The following is a 23,150-nucleotide window of genomic DNA, read 5'->3' as shown; positions in this document are numbered from 1 at the left end:
AGTTCTCTATTAAAAGGAGGCTTTAATATCCCTTAGTTTCCATTAGGACCCCGCTGCCACGGGAGGGTAGGACAAAAGATGCCATGCAAGTTCTTTTCCATAAGCAAGTATGACTATATTCAGAATACATGCCTACATTACATTGACGAATTGGAGCTAGTTCTGTGTCACCCTATGTTATGACTGTTACATGATGAACCACATCCGGCATAATTATCCATCATTGATCCGATGCCTACGAGCTTTCCATATACTGGTTTACGCTTATTTACTTTCTCGTTGCTATTGTTACAATCACTACAAAACACCAAAAACATTACTTTGATTTCATTACTCTTTTGTTACTGTTACCATCACTATCATATTACTTTGCTACTAAACACTCTGTTGCAGATACTAAGTTTCCAGGTGTGGTTGAATTGACAACTCAGCTGCTAATACTTGAGAATATTCTTTGGCTCCCCTTGTGTCGAATCAATAAATTTGGGTTGAATACTCTACCCTCGAAATCTGTTGCGATCCCCTATACTTGTGGGTTATCAAGAGCAACCTCGAAGACACGAAGTATGCCTATCATGAACACATGGCCCTTGATTCAAGGCAATTTTGGAGCAAGAAGAACTCAAGGCCCAACTTCAACAATAACAATTCAAGTGGCACAAAGGGCAAGCAACGAGTGAGGACTTGTTTCAATTGTGGCAATGTAAGCCACTTTGTTGCGGAGTGCCCTTATGAGAAGAGGGAAGACAATGGTGGCAATCTCATCCGAAAGGATAAGGACAAGTCGTTCCCTAACAAGAGCAATTTCACCAAGAATACTCCTCCCAAGGCATTGGTGGAACAAGAAGAGTACAATGAGGATGATGAAGATGGTGAGTCGGTTGCCATGGCTTCCGTTGCCATTGCGACGAATCCACGGGTGTCTCTCTTCGACTCGCCCAATGAGAGCATCACCGCCAAGTGCCTCATGGATAAAGCCACCAACAAGGTAACCCCCAACATCAAAACTACATCATTAATCATCCTTTTTCGATGGATAGCATTTATGAACATGAGGGAACTAATGTGGAGGTGAATGAGTTTGAGGCCTTTACAGGTAAACTCAAGGGTAAATCCAAGAAGCACTTTGTTGCTCTCTTGGAACAACTTGGTGAAGCCAATGACATGATCGAGGCTCACGAAGATACCATCTCTAAGATGGAGGGGCATAGTCATGACTATGCCGATGAGATTTCAGATCTTTAAAATGCTCTTGAGGAAGAGCGTGGTCTTCGTTTGGCTCTTGAGGAGTCTCACAACGATGATCATGCTAAATTAAAGAAAGATCTTGATCATGCGCTTGTTGTTTCTCGTGTGCTAAACTCCGAGAAGGCAAAGCTTGGGGTTGATCTTGCTAGACTCAAAGAGGAGTTTGACATTCTCGACAAGGCTCACAAAGTCTTGAAGGGTGTTCATGCTACCCTCAAGGAGTCTCATGATCAACTCCAAGTGAAGCTAACCAAGGAGAAAGCCACTTTTCCTCGTATGGTGTTAATTGATAATGCAAATGCTACTAACCCTTGTTGTGAGCATGTGCATCTTATTGAGGAGAATGTTAAGTTGAAGGAGCAACTTGAGAAAGGCCTTGTGTCATGCATACAAGGTGAGAAGAACCTAAACGACCTTTTGAGAAATCAAAAGGAAGTTGTGGCCAAGCAGGGGATTGGGTTTGCACCCAACCCCAAGAACAAGAAGAAGGATAACAAGAACAAACGACCTCCTCCTCTCAAGCAAACCTTTGTGAAGGAGGGAGAGAGTGCTTCCAAGGAGAAGAAGAACAATGCGAAGGGTGGCGGTGTCAAAAAGGGCAATGCCACCCCTCCCAACAAAGCCCGCGACTTTAATCCTTCTTATGTGTTATGTCGTGCTAGTGATGGGCATGTCTATGCCAAATTTGTTGGTTCTCATCATGAGTACATTGAATGGTCTATTTGGGTTCCAAAGACCCTTGTTACTAACATCAAAGGACCCATTACAAAATGGGTACCTAAACCAAGCATTGATCTCTTGTAGGTGTTTGCTTCTGGTGGGGGATCATGGTTGCTCGATAATGGAGCTAAAAATCATATGACCGGAAGCAAGGACTTGGTGGTGGACGTGCACAAGATTCCATCTATTCCCACCAATGTCGAGTGGGGTGATGCCTCATCTTCTAAGGTATTGGGACTTGGCAAGGTTGTCATCTCTCATGATCTCATGATCGAGAAGGTCATGCTTATTGAGTCCCTTGCATACAATTTACTTTCCGTTCGTCAACTTGCAATCATGGGCTTTGCCACTTTCTTTGATATTGATACCGTGGCCCTCTTGTGAAGCAAGACTCTTAAAGTAGCCTTTGTTGGACATGTCGAGAACGGTCTATATGTGTTTAACTTTTCAGAGCGACCCACTAAAACCGCGACATGCCTAATGGCTAAAGTTGATGTGGGATGGCTTTGGAATCGTCGTTTAGTTCTCAAGGGGGACCATGTCCGTGGACTAACGAATGTTAGGTTTGCTAAAGATCGTGCTTGCAGTGCTTGTATCGAAGGAAAGCTTCATGAGAAGGCTCACCCTCCCACGACTATCATTTACTCAAAGAGGCCTTTGGAGCTCCTTAATTTGGATCTCTTTGGGCCTCCATCCTTTGATAGTCTTGGGGGTAGGAAGTATTGCTTGGTGATTGTGGATGACTACTCAAGATATGCTTGGGTGTATTTCTTCAAGAGGAAGAGCGAGACCCAACAAACCGTCATTGACTTTGCAAATGAAGCACAACGTCAACACAATGCAAAGATCTTGACAAGAAGAAGTGACAACGGCACTGAGTTCAAGAACTACACCTTGGATGAGTTTCTTAGTGATGAAGGGATCAAGCATCAATATTCCGCACCCTAAACCCCTCAACAAAACGGTGTTGCGGAGAGGAAGAACCGGACGTTGATGGATGCGGCAAGGACCATGATGGCGGAGTTCAAGTCTCCGTACAACTTTTGGGCCGAAGCCATCAACACCGCGTGTCATGCATCCAATTGGCTCTACCTCCGCAAGGGCTTTAACAAGACTCCATATGAGATACTCACCGGTAACAAGCCCAACCTCAAGTACTTTCGGGTGTTCGGGTGTAAGTGTTTCATTCTCAAGAAAGGTGTTCGGTTGTCTAAATTTGAGGCTAGAGCTTATGAGGGCATATTTGTTGGTTATGCTACAAACTCTCATGCTTACCGTGTCCTCAATAAATCCACGGGACTTATTGAGGAGACGTGTAACGTGGAGTTTGATGAGAATAACGGCTCCCAAGTGGAGCAAAGTGGCACTTGTGATGTAGGTGATGAAATTCCTCCTCAAGCCATAAGAAGAATGGGTGTTGGTTTTATCCTACCCATTAAGGAACCCCTTGTGGCCGAAGGAGAAGGACAATGCTCCACTCAAGTGGAGCCATCACCAACCCAAGGCCCACACGCTTCCGAAGAACAAAGTGAAGGCCCTCATCCTCATGAACAAGACCAAGGGCAAGATCATGCTCAAGACGGTGTTGACACACCAAGTGATGCCCAAGGTCAAGTTCTCTCCTCCGAGCAAGTTCAAGATCAAGAACAAGCTCAAGACGTCGCTCAAGATGATCAAGTGACCGCTCCTCAACTCACCACCGAGGAGGAATTGGAGCGTCGTGCCGCCAAGATTTCTTCCAAGCTCTCCACCAAGGGTCATCTCATGAAGAATGTACTTGGAAGCATTCAAAAGGGGGTAAGTACTCATAGACAATTGGCAAACTATTATGAACATCATGCGTTTGTCTCTTGTGTTTAATCCCAAAGGTATATGAAGCACTCGAAGATCCGGATTGGCTTAATGCCATGCATGAAGAACTCAAGAACTTCGAGTACAACAAGGTGTGGAGATTGGTGCCAAGACCAACGGGGAACCACAATGTCATTGGAACCAAGTGGATATTTAAGAACAAGCAAGATGCTCATGGGACCATCATTCACAACAAGGCAAGATTGGTGGCACAAGGCTACTCCCAAGTCGAGGGTATCGACTACGGTGAAATCTTTGCTCCCGTTGCTCGCCTTGAATCCATTCGTTTGTTGATTGCTTATGCTTCTCATCACAACTTTAAGTTGCAACAAATGGATGTGAAGAGTGCTTTTCTTAATGCTCCTATTAATGAGTTGGTCTATGTTAAGCAACCCCCCGGGTTCGAGGATCCCTACTTTCCCGATCATGTGTATCAACTCGATAAGGCACTCTATGGGCTTAAACAAGCCCCAAGTGCGTGGTATGACCACCTTACCGAGTTGTTACAAGATCGTGGGTTTGAAGTTGGGCTAATCGACCCCACTCTTTTTACTAAGAAGGTCAAAGGGGAGTTGATTGTATGCCAACTATATGTTGATGACATTATCTTTGGTTCCCCTAACAAAGTTTTCAATGAGGAATTCGCCGCTCTCATGACCTTAAAGTTCAAGATGCCTTCCATGGGAGAGTTGAAGTTCTTTCTAGGGTTCGAAGTGAAGCAAAGAAGAGAAGGAACCTTCATCAACCAAGCCAAATACACTCAAGACATGCTCAAGACATTCAAGCTAAGTGATGTCAAGCCGGCTTCCACTCCAATGCCCACCAAGTGCCAACTTGACATAGATCCCAATGGTAAAGCGGTGGATCAAAAGGTATATCGCTCCATGATTGGATCCTTGCTTTACCTTTGTGCATCTAGACCGGATATCATGTTGAGTGTGGGAATTTGTGCACGGTTTAAAGCCGCACCTAAGGAAAGTCACTATGTGGCGGTCAAGCGAATCTTTTGATATTTGGCTCATACCCCAAACTTTGGCTTATGGTACCCAAGAGGAGCAAACTTCAAGCTTGTAGGGTATTCGAACTCTGATTGGGTGGAGACAAAGTGGATAGGAAGTCCACTTCCGGAGGGTGCCAATTCCTTAGTTGCTCTTTGGTAAGTTGGTCTTACAAAAAGCAAAGTTGTGTGTCTCTCTCGTCCACCGAAGTGGAGTATGTAGCGGCCGGTAGTTGTTGTGCACAAATCTTATGGATGAGGCAAACTTTAAACGATTACAGTGTCATTTGTGACAAAGTGCATCTTTGGTGTGACAATGAAAGTGCCATCAAGATTTCTCTCAACCCAGTGCAACACTTCAAGACGAAGCATATTGAGATTCGGTATCACTTCATCCGGGATCACATTAGGTGAGGGGAGATCGAGCTCAACTACGTCAACACTCATGATAACCTTGCAGATATTTTCATGAAGCCGTTGGATGAAGCAAGATTTTGTGAGTTAAGGCATGAGCTAAATATCATTGATTCAAGCAATGTTGCTTGAACCCTTGCACACCCCACCATACTCAACTTGTTGTCTTGTTTAGATGTAGGCATGGACATAGGGGGAGTGTTGTTCTCTCAATGAACTCTCCCTCCCCCCATTATGCATAAATTGATCAAAACTTTCACATTAGCCATTTTTTATGGTACTTGTGCTCCAAAGACGAGTTTTGGTCATGGGCCCAAGGATAATTCTTCGCGGTGCCATACCAATTGACTCAAACATAGGTGGCTCCGGCCACCGCCCTCTATTTTTGGAGAGGTGGTGTCTCGTGGTCGCCTCTTGTTGCCGTTTTGCCCCTTCTTCTCTTCGTGTTTGAGCTTTTTTTGTTGTCCTGCTTGTTTGAAGTTTCCTTGCGAAGACCTCTCTTTTCTTGTGTTTGGAAACTGCTTCTTCTTGAGCCCACGGTACTACCACGGTGAGCCACGGTACTACCGCGCATGGAGTGCACGGTACTACTGCACCTAGCGCGGCAGTAATTTTTTACTACCGCCTGGGAGAGCGGTACTGCTGCTCAGGTGCGGTACTTCCGCCGAGCGGTACTACCGCGATGAAGCGCGGTACTACCGTACTGACGAGTGCGTGGGGGGTTAAGAATCGGGCAGGGGAGTTCCAACTCCCCATACCCATTCACTTGTGTCTCTCCCCACCGCCTCTCTCTCTCTCGCTCAAGAACGGCGGCGGAGGTCCTCGCCGGATCTCCGTCTTCGGCCACTCTCATCGGATTCCGACCGGTGGGATCGTTCCCCACCACTTCCTCTTGCCATGGACCAAGGTTTCTCCCCAAAATCCCTCTCTTTCTTGGTATTCTTTCGCTTCTAGGTTTTTGGGGAGATGCATGTTGTTCTTGAGATTTTAGGCCAAATCTTTGCAAGAGTAGGATGTAGGAGAGTCATGTTGCGTAGAAATTATACTTGATATATTGTCCCATGGTAGATTTGACCAACCGTAGTTCCGCCGTGGTTTCGCAGGTCTTCTCAGATTCAAAAGTAGTTTCGGATCTGACGCGGTGCGGTACTACCGTGCTTCTGTTGTGGTACTACCGCTTGTCCGGTACTACCGCCCGTTCGGTGCGGTACTACCGCCCGTTCGGTGCGGTACTACCGCACGTTCTGTGGCACTAAGGTCTTACTACCGCTCCAAGCCACGGTACTACCGTATCCTCACACGGTACTACCGCGACTAGGAGCGGTACTAAAATTTTAGTACCGCACGACCTGGCGGCACTACTGTTGTTGTCCCATCTTCCTCGTGGCTTTTATCCCGTATGCTTTCTACCTGTTTCCCTTGCTTTGTCGTGGTCTTTGCATTGATTCTTCTCGCTCTTTGTGTGTGCTTTCTCTTGTTTCCTAGGTGGTGGCTCTCGCCGTTCCAATCCCAGTCGTGACACTGGCTCCAAGCGACTGCGCAATCCTCAAGATGAAGCACCGGAGGGCTCCAGTGCCCCCAAGCGCAATGTCAAGAGCACTGCTAGCAAGCACAAGGAACCTACAGGCATGGACGAGATTCCCCTCACTGAGTACATCGAACTCCGGAAGATCAACCCTTATGTGAATGCTCGTGCTATCCTCAGAGGCAATGAGTTGTTTTGGACCAAGCAGCAGACTCTCATTTATCTGGATGTAATCAAGAACAAGCAAAACACCTACGTGGATGTCAAGTGGATAGACATGAATCACTTGAGGAAGGACAAGTTTCGTGACTACTTTGGAGAAGCTCTGGACTTGGTGGAGCAGTTCGGTATTGAACATGTGATCTCTTTCCACCTTGACTATGACCCTGAGCTTATCTGTTAGTTCTTTGCCTTAGTTCACTTTCACCCCGGGAATGAGCGGAGGATGACCTGGATGACCAATGGTCATCAGTTGACTGCTACCTGGAAGGAGTTCATGGATCTGCTCCACGTTCCTGATGACGGGCTCCACACACCCATTGGTGTTCTCCCCCATGCCAATTCTGAGTCTGCTAGCAAGAACAAGCTTCAGCCGTTCTATGTTGAGAAGGTGCTTCCTAGTGGCAAGTCGACTTGGGTGCTGAACTCTTTTCTGGATATCATGCATCGCATCTTCCGCAACACTCTATTCCCTTGCATTGGCGACAAGGACAAGGTTCATGCCTATCTGGTGGACATGATGCTCCTGTGCGAGGAGGCACGTACGTCTCAGACTCAGCCACTTGATGTCTCACACATCATGTGGTGTGAGCTTCGGTTTGCGGTGTACACCCGCAAGGTACCTATCTATGGACCATACATGTTTCTGTTGATCTCCACGACTTGGGAGAAGCTGTACCCTGGTGATGAGTTCCTTGCTCCAGACTGGATTCGGCATGAGTCCATCAGTCTCCGCGTCAAGCCCAACTGGGCCAACACTACTACTCGTGCTGAGGCATCTGCTGCTAGGAGGGCTGTTGATGAGGAGGAGGCTCAAGTAGAGGATGTTGCTAAGGACCGTGCTGCTAGGTCTTCCCATCCTTCCTCTGATCCCTCATGGGCCAAGAAGTTGAAGGACAAGATGAAGGCTCTTTTCTGCATGCAAGCAAAGGGGCAGTACAGGACTCACGTGGCATCTAAGGAGAGTCGCCGCCACGACAAGAAGGTTATGAGGCTCTTTGGAGAGGACGTCTCTGGCGGTTCTGAGGATGCCATCACGCCATAGTCTGCATGGATGGCGAAGCAAGGCTTCAAGTGGACTAGTTCTGAGGAGGACATCGAGGAAACCGTCCCCGCCGCCGAGTCTGACGAGGAGCACGATGAGAGTTGGGATGATTTCTCTGCCTGAGCCACCCCTTGTGTGTAGGTGTCCTCTCTGCCTTTTTGGCGTCTCGATGCCAAAGGGGGAGAGAGAGTAGGGATTTGCGTGCTTGCGAGTCGTGTGTCATGTTTGGTGTGTTTGCTTTGTCGTTTGGACCTCGTTTGCTTTGGTTTGGTTTGCGCCTTTGAGACTTATCCTTCATGTGGTGTAGAACATATGCACTCTATCCTATCTTAGTGAGATTATGATTGTGCTACTTATGTTATGCTCTTATTTGCTATCTTGTCTAGTGTTAGCATTACTATTGCAAGATATGCCTTGTCTCTAAAATATAGGGGGAGTTTTGATCCTAGTATGTGTGCCATGCAGTCCAAAGCACCCATCTAGTTTGCACACATCTAGGGGGAGCCCGTCTATATTCTAGAGAGGAGGGGTTTGCGTTTGCTCAATATTATTTCTCTTGTGCAAATCCCGTATTGTCATCAATCCACCAAAAAGGGGGAGATTGTAAGGGCATATTTATCCCTAAGGTGTTTTGGTGATTGATGACAATGCTTTTGCGGACTAACCATGTGCCTTGAGTTTCCCAGACGTTTCATCGCTAGGCACAAGACGGTTTGGTGCCCCTCGAAGACTATTAAAGACGGTGTTTTTCTACATTTCTTTTTGGTGGTTTTGAGTCGTAGGAAAGTCATACTATTAAGAGGGGGTCCGCGTCGGAAAGGTTCGGGTGGAATCATCACGTACACGTTTTCTTCCTTGTCTCCACCTTTCCCCTGCCTTTGGAGCATCCTTCGTTTATCCTCTTTGCCTTGTCCTGGTTGCTGTTGATGGGCTTTGTAACATCCCAAATTTTCAATTTGGAATGTTATACATTAGATCATAAATTCATATCATATTTTATTTTGCTTTTGGTTTTGATCCTAGAAATTCTACACAACTCAAGGACCCACGGAGAGAGTTAGGGATTTCGTTATTTTCATATTTGAGTTTCTCAAATTTATCATCAATTAATTCTATTACAAAATTATGAGAGGGGGAATAAAATGACTTTCCCAAAATAAAGAAATATTGAGGATTTAACAATAAAATCAAATAAGATTTTATTTCGGAGTTTTTCATTATTTTATTTGAATTTAGGAAAAATGTGCGTTTTTCAAAATTGCATCTAGGCCCCCAAATAAATGTTCACCTTGTGCGGCTTGATTTTAGAAGCCCGGGAAAATTTATTTTGGGATTTTTGGAGTCCGTTTAGTATTTCTTTTTATTTTTCTTCTGCGCGTAATTATTAAAAAAACGAACCGACCTAACGGGCCGTGTCCGACCCGGACTCCGGCCCGACTAGGCTATATAAGCCGGGGGAGGAGGCCCAGCCGAAACCCTAAGCCGCCCCAGTCCTAGCGCCGCGCCGCCGCCGCCGCCCCCTAGCAACGCCGCCGCCACCGCCACCCAGCGCCGCCGCCGCACACAGCCCGAGGTTCGCCGCGCCTCGAAATCCGTGCCGGTTTATTTTTATTTTTTTCGAAAAACCGTCCGGTTTTTTCGTCGGTTTTTTTTAGTTTCGGTTTTTTTAAATGGATCGGTTTTTCTGATTTATTTAAATAGCGAGCGTTCATCCGTTCGTTCGTTCTAATGAACGTTCGTCGTTTTTCTTTTTCTCGGATTAAATCCGCGATTTTTCTGATCGGGATTTCTGATCCGATTTTCTTTTAGTTTATCTTTTCGCTCGTTTATCGGAATCAGGCGATTCAAGCGCCTGGAGTTTCGTCTCGAAACCCTCTATCAGTTTAACCAACTTAAAAAAGTTTTTGCTACTGTAAAATTTGCCTTAGATCCAGATTAGTAGAACGAAGTTGTTTTCTTTCGCCGTTTGACTTTCGTTGCTTCGTTCGATTTGATTCTTTTTGCAAACCGGAGTTCTTAAGTTGAACCTTCTGGTTAGATCTCTTATTTGAGTTTTACCTGTGCATTAGATGAGTACTTATTGTATGCTTGTTTGTTTGTCTGCGATAGAATACCCGGAGTGCGCTGCCTGTTACTTCGAATCTCTAGGTTTCCCGGATCATCAGCAAGGCAAGTAACACTTTGATCATACCTCCTACTACCCAGTTTTATTGCATTAGATCAATCCTCAAACATTGCATGATTAGGATATAATTAAATTGTGGGATGGGAAGTAGTTGAGGTAGTACCTATTACCTGTTTATTATCAAACCTTTGGGAGTTACTTCTACGTTTGCTTATTATGCCATGCTATGCTAGTAGACGTGGATTGGGTGAGTGATATCCATGACAGATGTGAGTTTGTTAATTAATGGTTTATCTAAGGTGGCAACTTAAACACACATCTGGGTGGATTGAGGCACCTAGGTAGTCCAGGACTTGCCTGTTTTCTTTTGGACCGCCACCCAGGCTCAAAGGGATCATGAGACTATTCATACTAGAAATTTCCGTGTGCAGCACAAGCTATTATGGGCTCTAGCATAGTTGACTAAGTCGTGCGAACTCTTACAGTGGTAGACTAGAAGATGTAGGGGATGTAGGTGGTACGGTCTACCCGATCGTAAGGTGCTAGCGCTTCTGAAAGACTATGTCTCGGTCATCCGTCTTCTCAAACACCATGTAGTGCGAGAAACCAAACGGAGGCGATCGAGTCTTGTGGGGAAAAGTGCGCAAACCTTTGCAGAGTGTAATAAACTAATCATGGTTAGCCGTGTCCCCGGTTATGGACGTTTTGAGTATCTAGTACCTGGATTATCCTGTGAATCTCAACATGTTACCCTAAATTAATTTTGTTGGGTTTTGTTTAATGATGATACTTAATTGGGATTGAGAATGCTGTCAACCATTCTCAATGTTTAACAACTACCATGATAGTTAAATAAATTTATTCCTTTGAAGTAGGGAAAAATTGGCTTTACGCAAAACTGTAACCATAGAGCTTTCCACCAGCCAGATATGCATATAGTATAGCTGTTTCATTCCATTACTCTCTATGTGTTACCTTGCCAGCATATTCCATGTGCTGACCCGTTTTCGGGCTGCAACGTTAATGTTGCAGACTTTTCAGACGACGATTAAGGAGTTTTAGGTCGTGGTTCTATACTCAGTGATGCCGTTGGAGTTGACGGACTCACTTATCTTCAAAGCCTTCCGCTCTTATCGTTATTAGATGGCCTTAAGCCTTATTTGTTGTAATAAGTTCTCTATGGAGACATTTGATGTAATAAGTGTGTGATTGCTACTCTGTTATAAATCCTCCGAGTACTGTGTGGTGTCAGCATTACTGATCCAGGGATGACACCGGAGCACAGAGATCAGACTGTTTGAGGTCTGGTCGCTACAGAGATGGTATCAGAGCACACGCTGACTGTAGGACACGACCACTAAGCTAAAGACCTAGATCACTATCCACTCTCTTCTCATCTGACCTCTCATCTTTTCTACTCTTTTAGGATGGCGGATGCAAGGAACAAGTTCATGCAACCGGATGAAGATACACCCTTTGGACGACACTTGAAGGAAGTCACTAGATACCTGAACATAGGAGTACCAAGCTTCACAGGAACCTACAATGCCACTTTACCTGAAGAAGAACGTTGGATGATTCAAGTTCAAGTTCCAGGAAGGACGTTCATGCCAGTCACTGAGCCCATAGAGTTTTCTTTTGATGCACCAACTTGGAATCTAGGAAAGAGCATGGCAGCTCACATCGCCATGGGACGCATTGGAGAAGTCTACCGCAATGATCTCAAGGATACTATCTACCAGATTTGTGGGCGCCGAGATGAGCACTGGGAGATGATCAGCACCAGAAAGGATAGATCAATTGCAGCTTTTATCCAGGAATTAAACCAGCACATTCGACGACAGGAGAACCAGATGTGCTCTGACATGATAGATCTGAAGAAGGCAAGGACAAGAATCAAGGAACTGGAGGAAGAACTCAAGGCTACACGTGAAGATTATGAAGAAGAAATTGAAGTATTGGTGGATAAGAATGCCGACCTAACAAAGAAGATCGGGATATTTACGGGAGACCCTACACCGGTAGATGAAGATGAAGAACCCAAGGAGATACGCCCGGAAGACTACATCATCATCGATGACACCGATTCGGATCCAGATGATAGTGATGATGACAATGTTGATGAAGCCGGAGCAGATATAATGGAGTCTGCAACCGAAGAATATTTCTAGTAGACCACCTCATCAGTAGTAGTAGTCCACCATGTAAACACAATAGTCCAAGCACTTTTGCGATAGTTAGATCGATTGTATGCCCTTGTTTGATTGAATGAAGTGAATTGTTTGCTTTTGCCCCATGTGCATATGGGTAGTGTTTTCTCTTTAGACCCCCTCTATTCTTACATCTCATCTTTTCTAAACCCTCAGATGCCTCCGAGACATGACCCCGGATTTACCTTCCCACCGGAGCTCACCCAGTTGATCCAGTAGCAGAACACATTGATGCAGTTGCTAGTCCAGAATCAGAACCAGGGGAACAACAACAACAACAACAACCCACCACCACCACCACCTGTTGATCACTTAGCCCGTTTTCTTAGGCTGAATCCGCCGGTGTTTTCCAGTAGCACCGAGTTGATAGTAGCAGATGATTGGCTCCGCAAGACAGCTAGAGAGTTGACCACAGTAGGATGCACAGATGCGGAGAAGGTGAAGTTTGCCGCACATCATCTTGAAGGACCCGCAGCATCATGGTGGGAGAATTTCACAGCCACTTTCCCTGTCGACACTGTCACATGGGACCAGTTTCAGCAGGCTTTTCGTACTGCCCATGTTTCAGCAGGAGCTATGGCCATGAAGAAGCGTGAGTTTCGCAACTTGCGCCAAGGAGGACGGGCAGTTGGCCAGTATGTGGAGGACTTTAGTAAGTTAGCACGTTATGCCCCAGATGACGTCGCTACGGATGCAGCCAAGCAGGAGAAGTTTCTGGAGGGACTGAATGATGATTTGAGCATGTAGTTGATGGTAGCAACCTTCAACAACTACCAGGAGTTGGTAGATCGTGCTCTTATGATTGAAGGCAAGCAGCGGCAAATTGAAAATCGCAAGAGGAAGTATGGACAAGGAAAGTACAATTCAGGAGCTCAGCAGAAGCCACGTTTTACCCCTAGACCGGGAGGACATTTTCAGCATACCCATGGAGGAGGTAGCTCGCACAATCACAATGGCACCAGGAATAGTAATGGGAATGGAGGAAGTAATGGCCAGAATTGCACCAACCCATCAACCCCAGCCAAGAAAGACCTGAGCCAAGTCACTTGCTTTAAGTGTTCAAAGACCGGACATTATGCCAATAAATGCCCTAAAATACAAAATGGAAATAGCAATGGAAGCTCTGGGAAGAAGCCGAACCCTTTCAACAGGGATAGGTGAACCACGTTAGCGTGGAGGAGGTTGAAGCTCAGCCTGATGCAGTAATAGGTAAGTTTTTGGTTAAGTCATTTACTGCCCTCGTTCTTTTTGATACTGGTGCATTGCATTCATACATCTCAAGGGGATTTGTGGATAAGTATAACCTGTCAACCCAAGCCCTTAGGTCACCCATGTTAGTAACCTCGCCTGGAGCAGAATATATGGCTAGTCGATGGTGTGATCGATTACCATTAAGGATTGGTAACTATGTTTTTTCCCTCAGACCTAATAGTATTGGAATCCCAAGGATTGGATGTGATATTAGGCATGGATTGGTTGTCAAAGTATGAAGGGAATATTGAATGTGCTAGTAAGTCAATTTTTCTTACCACCCTAGAAGGGAGAAGGATCAAGTATGTATCCCGACATGTGCCAAAGAGGACTCAAGTAAATTGCTTAACGGGAGTTGTGCAAGAGGAAGTACCGGTGGTAAGGGATTTCCCTGAAGTATTTCTAGAAGAGTTGCCAGGCATGCCACCGGATAGAGATATTGAGTTTTTAATTGAGCTATTGCCAGGCACCGGTCCAATATCAAAGAGACCATACATAATGCCAGCAAAGGATTTGGTGGAAATTAAGAAGCAGATTAAGGAGTTACTGGATAAGGGATATATTCGCCCAAGTTCTTCACCTTGGGGATCGCCAGTACTTCTAGTGGAGAAGAAGGATGGATCGTTAAGGATGGTTGTTGATTACCGAGGATTGAATGAAGTAACGATCAAGAACAAGTACCCACTACCAATGATCAATGATCTGTTTGATCGATTGCAAGGAGCTAAGGTATTTTCCAAGATCGATCTGTGATCAGGATACCACCAGTTAAAGATTCGAGAACAGGATATTCCTAAGACAGCTTTTACCACCAGGTATGGGCTGTATGAGTATACCGTTATGTCATTTGGTCTGACTAACGCACCCGCATATTTTATGAACATGATGAACAAAGTATTTATGGAGTTTTTGGATAAGTTCGTCGTAGTGTTCATTGATGATATCCTGGTCTACTCGAAGGATGAAGAGGAGCATAAGGAGCATTTGCGTTCGGTACTTGGAAAGCTCAGAGAACATCAATTATATGCCAAGTTCAGCAAATGTGAGTTCTGGTTGAAGGAAGTGGGATTCCTCGGACACGTTATATCTGGAGAAGGTATAGCAGTAGATCCTACCAAAGTAGATACCGTGACCAAGTGGGAAGCACCAACCACCGTGGGAGAGATCCGGAGTTTTCTTGGACTCACAGGATACTACCGGAGATTCATTGAGAATTTCTCCAAGATTGCGAAGCCTATGACGGAGTTATTAAAGAAAGATACCAAGTTCATATGGACAGAGGAATGTGAGGCTAGTTTCCAGGAGTTGAAGAAACGTTTGGTTACCTCACCAGTGTTGATTTTGCCAGACCAGACCAAGGATTATGAGGTGTATTGCGACGCTTCACGTCGAGGACTTGGAGCAGTGCTTATGCAGGAAGGGAGAGTTGTTTCATATGCCTCAAGACAACTGAAACCTCATGAGTTGAATTATACTACGCATGATTTGGAGTTAGCAGCCGTAGTGCATGCATTGAAAACATGGAGACATTTTCTGATTGGAAATCATTGTGAGGTGTACACGGATCACAAGAGTTTGAAATACATCTTCACACAGAAGGAGTTAAACCTCAGACAAAGGAGATGGTTGGAGCTCATCAAGGATTATGATATGAAATTGCATTATCACCCCGGAAAGGCTAATGTAGTAGCCGACGCATTAAGCCGTAAGAGTCATGTCAACACCCTAATGACGGGAGAATTACCAAGGGAGTTAGCAGAAAATCTTCGTGAACTATGTTTGGAAATAGTTCCAAGAGGCTATGTAGCAGCATTGGAGATTCAGTCAACTTTGATGGATAGAATCAGAGAAGCTCATAAGACTGACAAGGAGATTGCCTCTATTAAGGAGAAAAATAGTAAGGGAAAGGCTAAGGGATTTCGTGAGGATGAGCACGACACCCTATGGTTTGGAGATCGTGTTTATGTGCCCAATGACCCGGAGATCAGGAAGCTAATTCTGCAAGAGGCACATGATTCACCATATTCGATTCACCCAGGAAATACCAAGATGTATTTGGATTTTAAAGACATTTTCTGGTGGACCGTAATGAAGAAGGATATTGCGGAGTATGTAGCAGTTTGTGATGTGTGCCAGAGAGTAAAGGCGGAGCATCAGAAGCCAGCGGGATTGTTACAACCATGGCCGATACCCGAATGGAAGTGGGATAATTTAGGCATGGATTTTTTCACGGGATTTCCCAGAACACGTTCAGGCTATGACTCGATTTGGGTTGTAGTCGATCGGTTGACGAAAGTAGCTCATTTCATCCCAGTAAAGACCACTTACACCAGTGCAAAGTTGGCAAAGATATACATGACCAGGATCGTATGTCTGCATGGAGTTCCGAGCAGTATTGTATCGGATAGAGGAACCCAGTTTACCTCAAAGTTCTGGAAGCAGTTGCATGAAACTTTGGGAACCAGGCTAGAATTCAGTACAGCTTTTTATCCACAGACAGATGGACAGACCGAGAGAGCCAATCAGATTTTGGAGGATATGTTGAGAGCTTGTGTGCTAGATTACGGATCTAGTTAGGACGACAATTTGCCATATGCAGAGTTCTCTTACAACAGCAGTTACCAAACCAGTTTGAAGATGGCCCCTTTTGAAGCCTTATACGGAAGGAGGTGCAGGACACCGTTGTCGTGGGATGAAGTTGGAGACCGCCAGTTGTTTGGACCTGACTTGATTAAGGAGTCTGAACAGAAGGTGAAATTGATTCGCGATAGGCTCAAGGTAGCTCAATCCAGACAGAAAAGTTATGCAGATTCTAAATGCAAGGAGATAGTTTACGAAGTTGGAGATAGAGCTTATCTTCGAGTATCACCACTTCGGGGAACAAAGCGTTTTGGAGTTAAAGGAAAGTTAGCGCCATGATTTATAGGACCATATCGAGTTTTGGAGCGTATGGGAGAAGTGGCGTACAAGTTGGAATTGCCCGAAGGATTGTCAGGAGTTCATGATGTGTTCCATGTTTCTCAGTTGAAGAAGTGTCACGCGGAGATGGCTGACATACCTTTGAGAGACACAGTGCCATTGGAAACTATTCAGTTGGATAACGATTTGACCTACGAGGAGAAACCAATTAAGATTCTCGAGTTTGCCAGCCGAGTCACTCACAGCAAGGTTATCAAGTTTTGCAAAGTTCAGTGGAGCCACCACACGAAGGACGAAGCCACCTGGGAACAAGAGGAAGATTTGCTCAAGTACCACCCTCACCTATTTTCTAGCCAACCCGAATCTCGAGGGCGAGATTCATCTTAAGGGGGTAGGTTTGTAACATCCCAAATTTTCAATTTGGAATGTTATACATTAGATCATAAATGCATATCATATTTTATTTTGCTTTTGGTTTTGATCCTAGAAATTCTACGCAACTCAAGGACCCACGGAGAGAGTTGGGGATTTCGTTATTTTCATATTTGAGTTTTCTCAAATTTTGAGAATAGGATCATTTGATTTTATTTATTTTATCATCAACTATTTCTATTACAAAATTATGAGAGAGGGAATAAAATGACTTTCCCAAAATAAAGAAATATTGAGGATTTAATAATAAAATCAAATAAGATTTTATTTCGAAGTTTTTCGTTATTTTATTTGAATTTAGGAAAAATGTGCGTTTTTCAAAATTGCATTTAGGCCCCAAATAAATGTTCACCTTGTGCGGATTGATTTTAGAAGCCCGGGAAAATTTATTTCAGGATTTTTGGAGTCTGTTTAGTATTTCTTTTTATTTTTCTTCTGCGCATAATTATTAAAAAAACGAACCGACCTAACGGGCCGTGTCCGACCCGGACTCCGGCCCGACTAGGCTATATAAGTCGGGGGAGGAGGCCCAGCCAAAACCCTAAGCCGCCCCAGCCCCAGCGCCGCGCCGCCGCCACCTCCCAGCGCCGCCGCCGCACGCAGCCCGAGGTTCGCCGTGCCTTGAAATCCGCGCCGGTTTATTTTTATTTTTTTCGAAAAAATGTCCGGTTTTTCCATCGGTATTTTTTAGTTTCGGTTTTTTTAAATAGATCAGTTTTTCTGATTTATTTAAATAGCGAGCGTTCATTTGTTCTAATGAACGTTCGTCGTTTTTCTTTTTCTCGGATTAAATCCACGATTTTACTGATCGCGATTTCTGATCCGATTTTCTTTTTAGTTTATCTTTTCGCTTGTTTATCGGAATCAGGCGATTCAAGCGCCTGGAGTTTCGCCTCGAAACCCTCTATCCGTTTAACCAACTTAAACAAGTTTTTGCTACTGTAAAATGTGCCTTAGATCCAGATTAGTAGAACAAAGTTGTTTTCTTTCGCCGTTTGATTTTTGTTGCTTCGTTCGATTTGATTCTTTTTGCAAACCGGAGTTCTTAAGTTGAACCTTCTGGTTAGATCTCTTATTTGAGTTTTACCTGTGCCTTAGATGAGTACTTGTTGTATGCTTGTTTGTTTGTCTGCGATAGAATACCCGGAGTGCGCCGCCTGTTACTTCAAATCTCTAGGTTTCCTGGATCATCAGCAAGGCAAGTAACACTTTGATCATACCTCCTACTACCCAGTTTTATTGCATTAGATCAATCCTCAAACATTGCATGATTAGGATCTAATTAAATTGTGGGATGGGAAGTAGTTGAGGTAGTACCTATTACCTGTTTATTATCAAACCTTTGGGAGTTACTTCTACATTTGCTTATTATGCCATGCTATGCTAGTAGACGTGGATTGGGTGAGTGATATCCATGACAGATGTGAGTTTGTTAATTAATGGTTTATCTAAGGTGGCAACTTAAACACACATCTGGGTGGATTGAGGCACCTGGGTAGTCCAGGACTTGCCTGTTTTCTTTTGGACCGCCACCCAGGCTCAAAGGGATCATGAGACTATTCATACTAGAAACTTCCGTGTGCAGCCACAAGCTATTATGGGCTCTAGCATAGTTGACTAAGTCGTGCGAACTCTTACAATGGTAGACTAGCATATGTAGGCGATGTAGGTGGTACGGTCTACCCGATCGTAAGGTGCTAGCGCTTCTGAAAGACTATGTCTCGGTCATCCGTCTTCTCAAACACCATGTAGTGTGAGAAACCAAACGGAGGCGATCGATTCTTGTGGGGAAAAGTGTGCAAACCTCTGCAGAGTGTAATAAACTAATCATGGTTAGCCGTGTCCCCGGTTATGGACGTTTTGAGTATCTAGTACCTGGATTATCCTGTGAATCTCAACATGTTACCCTAAATTAATTTTGTTGGGTTTTGTTTAATGATGATACTTAATTGGGATTGAGAATGCTGTCAACCATTCTCAATGTTTAACAACTACCATGATAGTTAAATAAATTTATTCCTTTGAAGTAGGGAAAAATTGGCTTTACGCAAAACTGTAACCATAGAGCTTTCCACCAGCCAGATATGCATATAGTATAGCTGTTTCATTCCATTACTCTCTATGTGTTACCTTGCCAGCATATTCCATGTGCTGACCCGTTTTCAGGATGCAACATTAATGTTGCAGACTTTTCAGACGATGATTAAGGAGTTTTAGGTCGTGGTTCTATACTCAGTGATGTCGTTGGAGTTGATGGACTCACTTATCTTCCAAGCCTTCCGCTGTTATCGTTATTAGATGGCCTTAAGCCTTATTTATTGTAATAAGTTCTCTATGGAGACATTCGATGTAATAAGTGTGTGATTGCTACTCTGTTATAAATCCTCCGAGTACTGTGTGGTGTCAGCATTACTGATCCAGGGATGACACCGGAGCACAGAGATCAGACTGTTTGAGGTCTGGTCGCTACAGGCTTGCAGTAGTACTGCTAGCTGGAGCGGTAGTACCGCAGGCACCTGCGGTAGTACCGCAGGTGCCCACGGTAGTACCGTGCCTCCGGAGCCGTAGTACCGTGGCCCCCAGGCCAAGTACCGCTCCATCGCGGTAGTAGGGGCGGATGTAATTTTTTACATCTGGGCCACCGCGGTAGTACCGCATCCTTTGCACGGTAGTACCGCGTGCGGCCTGGCTCAGCTGCCAGGCGGTAGTACCGCTCCTCTGCGGCAGTACTGTGTTGGATTTTTGCTTCGTCCGTTTTCTAGCGGAAGTAGGCACGGATGTATTTTTTTCTCATCCACGCTTTTCCCAGGCTAGGGGTTTCCTGCCTTGCGGTAGTACCACAAGGGGGAGCGGTAGTACCGCGCTTGCGAAAGTACCCTCCTCAGCCCATGTGCTACAGGTCTGCCCTAGCTACTGCTGTTGCTGCTGCGGTAGTACCGTGGTTCCTCACGGTAGTACCGCTGGTCTGGGGCAGTAGTACCGCTGGTCGCGGGCTGGTAGGTTGATAACGGTTAGTTTTTTGTCCTCGGCTATAAAAGGGGTGTCTTCTTCCTCTAGTTGACTACCTCTTCCAACCGTAAGCTCCATTGTTGCTCCAAGCTCCATTTTCGCCCGATCTCACTCCCTAGCCAATCAAACTTGTTGATTTGCTCGGGAGTGGTTGAGAAGGCCCCGATCTACACTTCCACTAAGAGAAATTTGATTCCCCCCACTAATCCCTTGCGGATCTTGTTACTCTTGGGTGTTTGAGCACCCTAGATGGTTGAGGTCACCGCGGAGCCATAGTCCATTGTGGTGAAGCTTCGTGGTGTCATTGGGAGCCTCCAATTGAGTTGTGGAGATTGCCCCAACCTTGTTTGCAAAGGTTCGGTCGCCGCCTCCAAGGGCACCAATAGTGGAATCACGGCATCTCGCATTATGTGAGGGCGTGAGGAGAATACGGTGGCCCTAGTGGCTTCTTGGGGAGCATTGTGCCTCCACACCGCTCCAACGGAGACGTACTTCCCCTCAAAAGGGAAGGAACTTCGGTAACATATCCTCGTCTCCACCGGCTCCACTCTTGGTTATCTCATGCCTTTACTTGTACAAGCTTATTTGTGTTATATCTCTTGCTTGCTTGTGTACTTATCTTTGTTGCATCATATAGGTTGCTCACTTAGTTGCATTTCTAGACAACCTACTTCAATGCAAAGTTTAAATTGTTAAAGAAAATCTAAAATTTGTTAGTTTCCTATTCACCCCCCCCCCCTCTAGTCAACTATATCGATCCTTTCACCATGGTTCTCAAAACTGAGGGAAATACTTGCTCTACTTTGCTGCATCACCCTTTCCTCTTCAAGGGAAAAACAACGGAAGCTCAAGAAGTAGCAGGCACAATCCACGAGGGCGCGCTTGGAGTGGTCTGTGCTCCCGTCAGAGCACCCCCCCCCCCCAAGCGCTTCTTCAGCCCATTGGATGTCTTCTGGTCCAAAAAATCCACAAAAACTTTTGCTGCGTTTGGACTCCGTTTGATATTGATTTCCTGCAATGTAAAAAACATTCAAAAAAACAACAACTGGCACTTGGCACTATGTCAATAGGTTAGTACCAAAAATGATATAAAATGACTATAAAATGGTTATAAAACATCCAAGAATGATAATATAACAACGTGGAACAATAAAAAAATTATATATACGTTGGAGACGTATCAACCTTTTTTTGGCACCATTGCCGGGGAGCAATAGCGTGGGGTGAATATTCTCCCGTGTGTTTGTTTGATTTATCACTAAGCAGTTTTTATTTCCCATTATAAGTTGTTATATCTTTAGTTATGGATATGGAACACGAAACACCAAAAAAATAGTGGTACTTGCTACTCATGGAGATGGGGAACCTCCTAAAATCCTCAATGCTCGTTATGTGAAAAATATTATGCACTACTTTGATAATCCTGAGAAAACCCCATTCAACTTAATAATGGGAGTAATGTTGGATCAACGTGAATACTTTAGGGATTATCACTTGACACAAAAAGGGAAACTTCTATGGGATCAAATTGATATGTTGCATTGGTATGCTTGGAATTTATGCTAGAGATATGATTATACTTGTTGCTCTAGGATGAACGCTCCACACCTCCCCTTTTCATGCAAATTTAATGATATTGAAACCTTGGCTTCTTATGCCTGTGGTAGATATGATTATTATGATGTGGAACGAATAGAAGAATTTGTTGCTTTTAAGGGTGCTTATGAAATTGAATCTTTGTTTTTAAAGTATGAAGCTTTTGATGATGATGTTTATAGACCTGAAAATTTTGCTATCCTTAAATATTGCTATGATAATTATAATATAATTCTGATATTGATGAATTTATTGAGAAAATCTCCGCAGTTCGAGAAGATACTAATATTTTGCAGGAGTCTATGGAAGAAGGAATTGATGAAACTGCAAGCTCATTGGATGAAAAAGATGATGAGGAGAGCGAAGAACAAAAGGAGGAAGAGCGGATTAGCTACCCGTGCCCACCTTCTAATGAGAGTAACTCTTCAACTCATACATTGTTTGATGTCCCTTCATTCTTACTGAAGGATGAATGCTATGATAATTGCTATGGTCCCGTTGATTCATTTGAAATATCCCTTTTTGATGAACTTGATGCTTGCTATGCTTGTGGCCAAGATGCCAATATGAATTATGCTTATGGAGATGAACTTGCTATAATTCCTTATGTTAAGAATGAAATTGTTGCTATTGCACCCAAACATGATAGTCCTATTATCTTTTTGAATTCTCCAAACCACACTATATGGGAGAAATTTGCACTTATTAAGGATTACATTGATGGGTTGCCTTTTAATGTTGCACATGATGATTTTGATGAATATAATATGCATGTGCTTGCTGCTCCTAATTGCAATTATTATGAGAGAGGAACTACATCTCACCCTCTTTATGTTTCCCACACAATAAAATTGCAAGAAACTGCTTATGCTATGTATTGGCCTTTACTTGATATGCATGAATTGTTCTTGTATGACATGTCGATGCATAGGAAGAGAGTTAGAATTCGTCATTACATGATATATGTTTCTTTGTGCTCACTACTAAATTACAAATCATTGCTAATTAGAATTGGCTTTGATATACCTTGGGATCCAGGTGGATCCATTACTTGAGCACTTTATGCCTAGCTTAATGGCTTTAAAGAAAGCGTTGCCAGGGAGACAACCCGGAAGTTTTAGAGAGTCATTTATTTCTGTTGAGTGCTTTATAAAGTTTAAAAACAAAAAATATAGAGGGGAAACTAAAAACTTTTTCAAAAAGAGAAGCGATTGAAAGGTGATGCATTGGAGAAGCGAGGGTCGACCTTGAACACTTGTGTTCATGCTCAAGGCAACAATGTAGTATTTTTCATGAAAGTTCTCACAAAAATAATTATCCCCTTGTACAAATACATTGTATTGTAAAATTATTGTGCCAAGATTTGCCTTTAGGATGAGTAGATTGTTTGTTGGTATGTGCGGTGCAAAAACAGAAACTTTGGCTGTAGTGCATGAATTTCCATTTTTTACTGGAACATAAAAAGCTTATGAAACTTTTTGAAAAATATTTATATACAAATTGTTTATTGTTTCCTAATTTTTCAGAATTTTTGGAGTACCATAAGTATGGTGGATGTTCAGATTGCTACAGACTATCCTGCTTAAGAC

Source organism: Triticum urartu, chromosome 2, assembly GCF_003073215.2.
Source record: "Triticum urartu cultivar G1812 chromosome 2, Tu2.1, whole genome shotgun sequence".
NCBI lineage: Eukaryota > Viridiplantae > Streptophyta > Magnoliopsida > Poales > Poaceae > Triticum > Triticum urartu.
The sequence above is the reverse complement of the archived record's forward strand: the minus strand, read 5'-3'. Positions refer to the sequence as shown.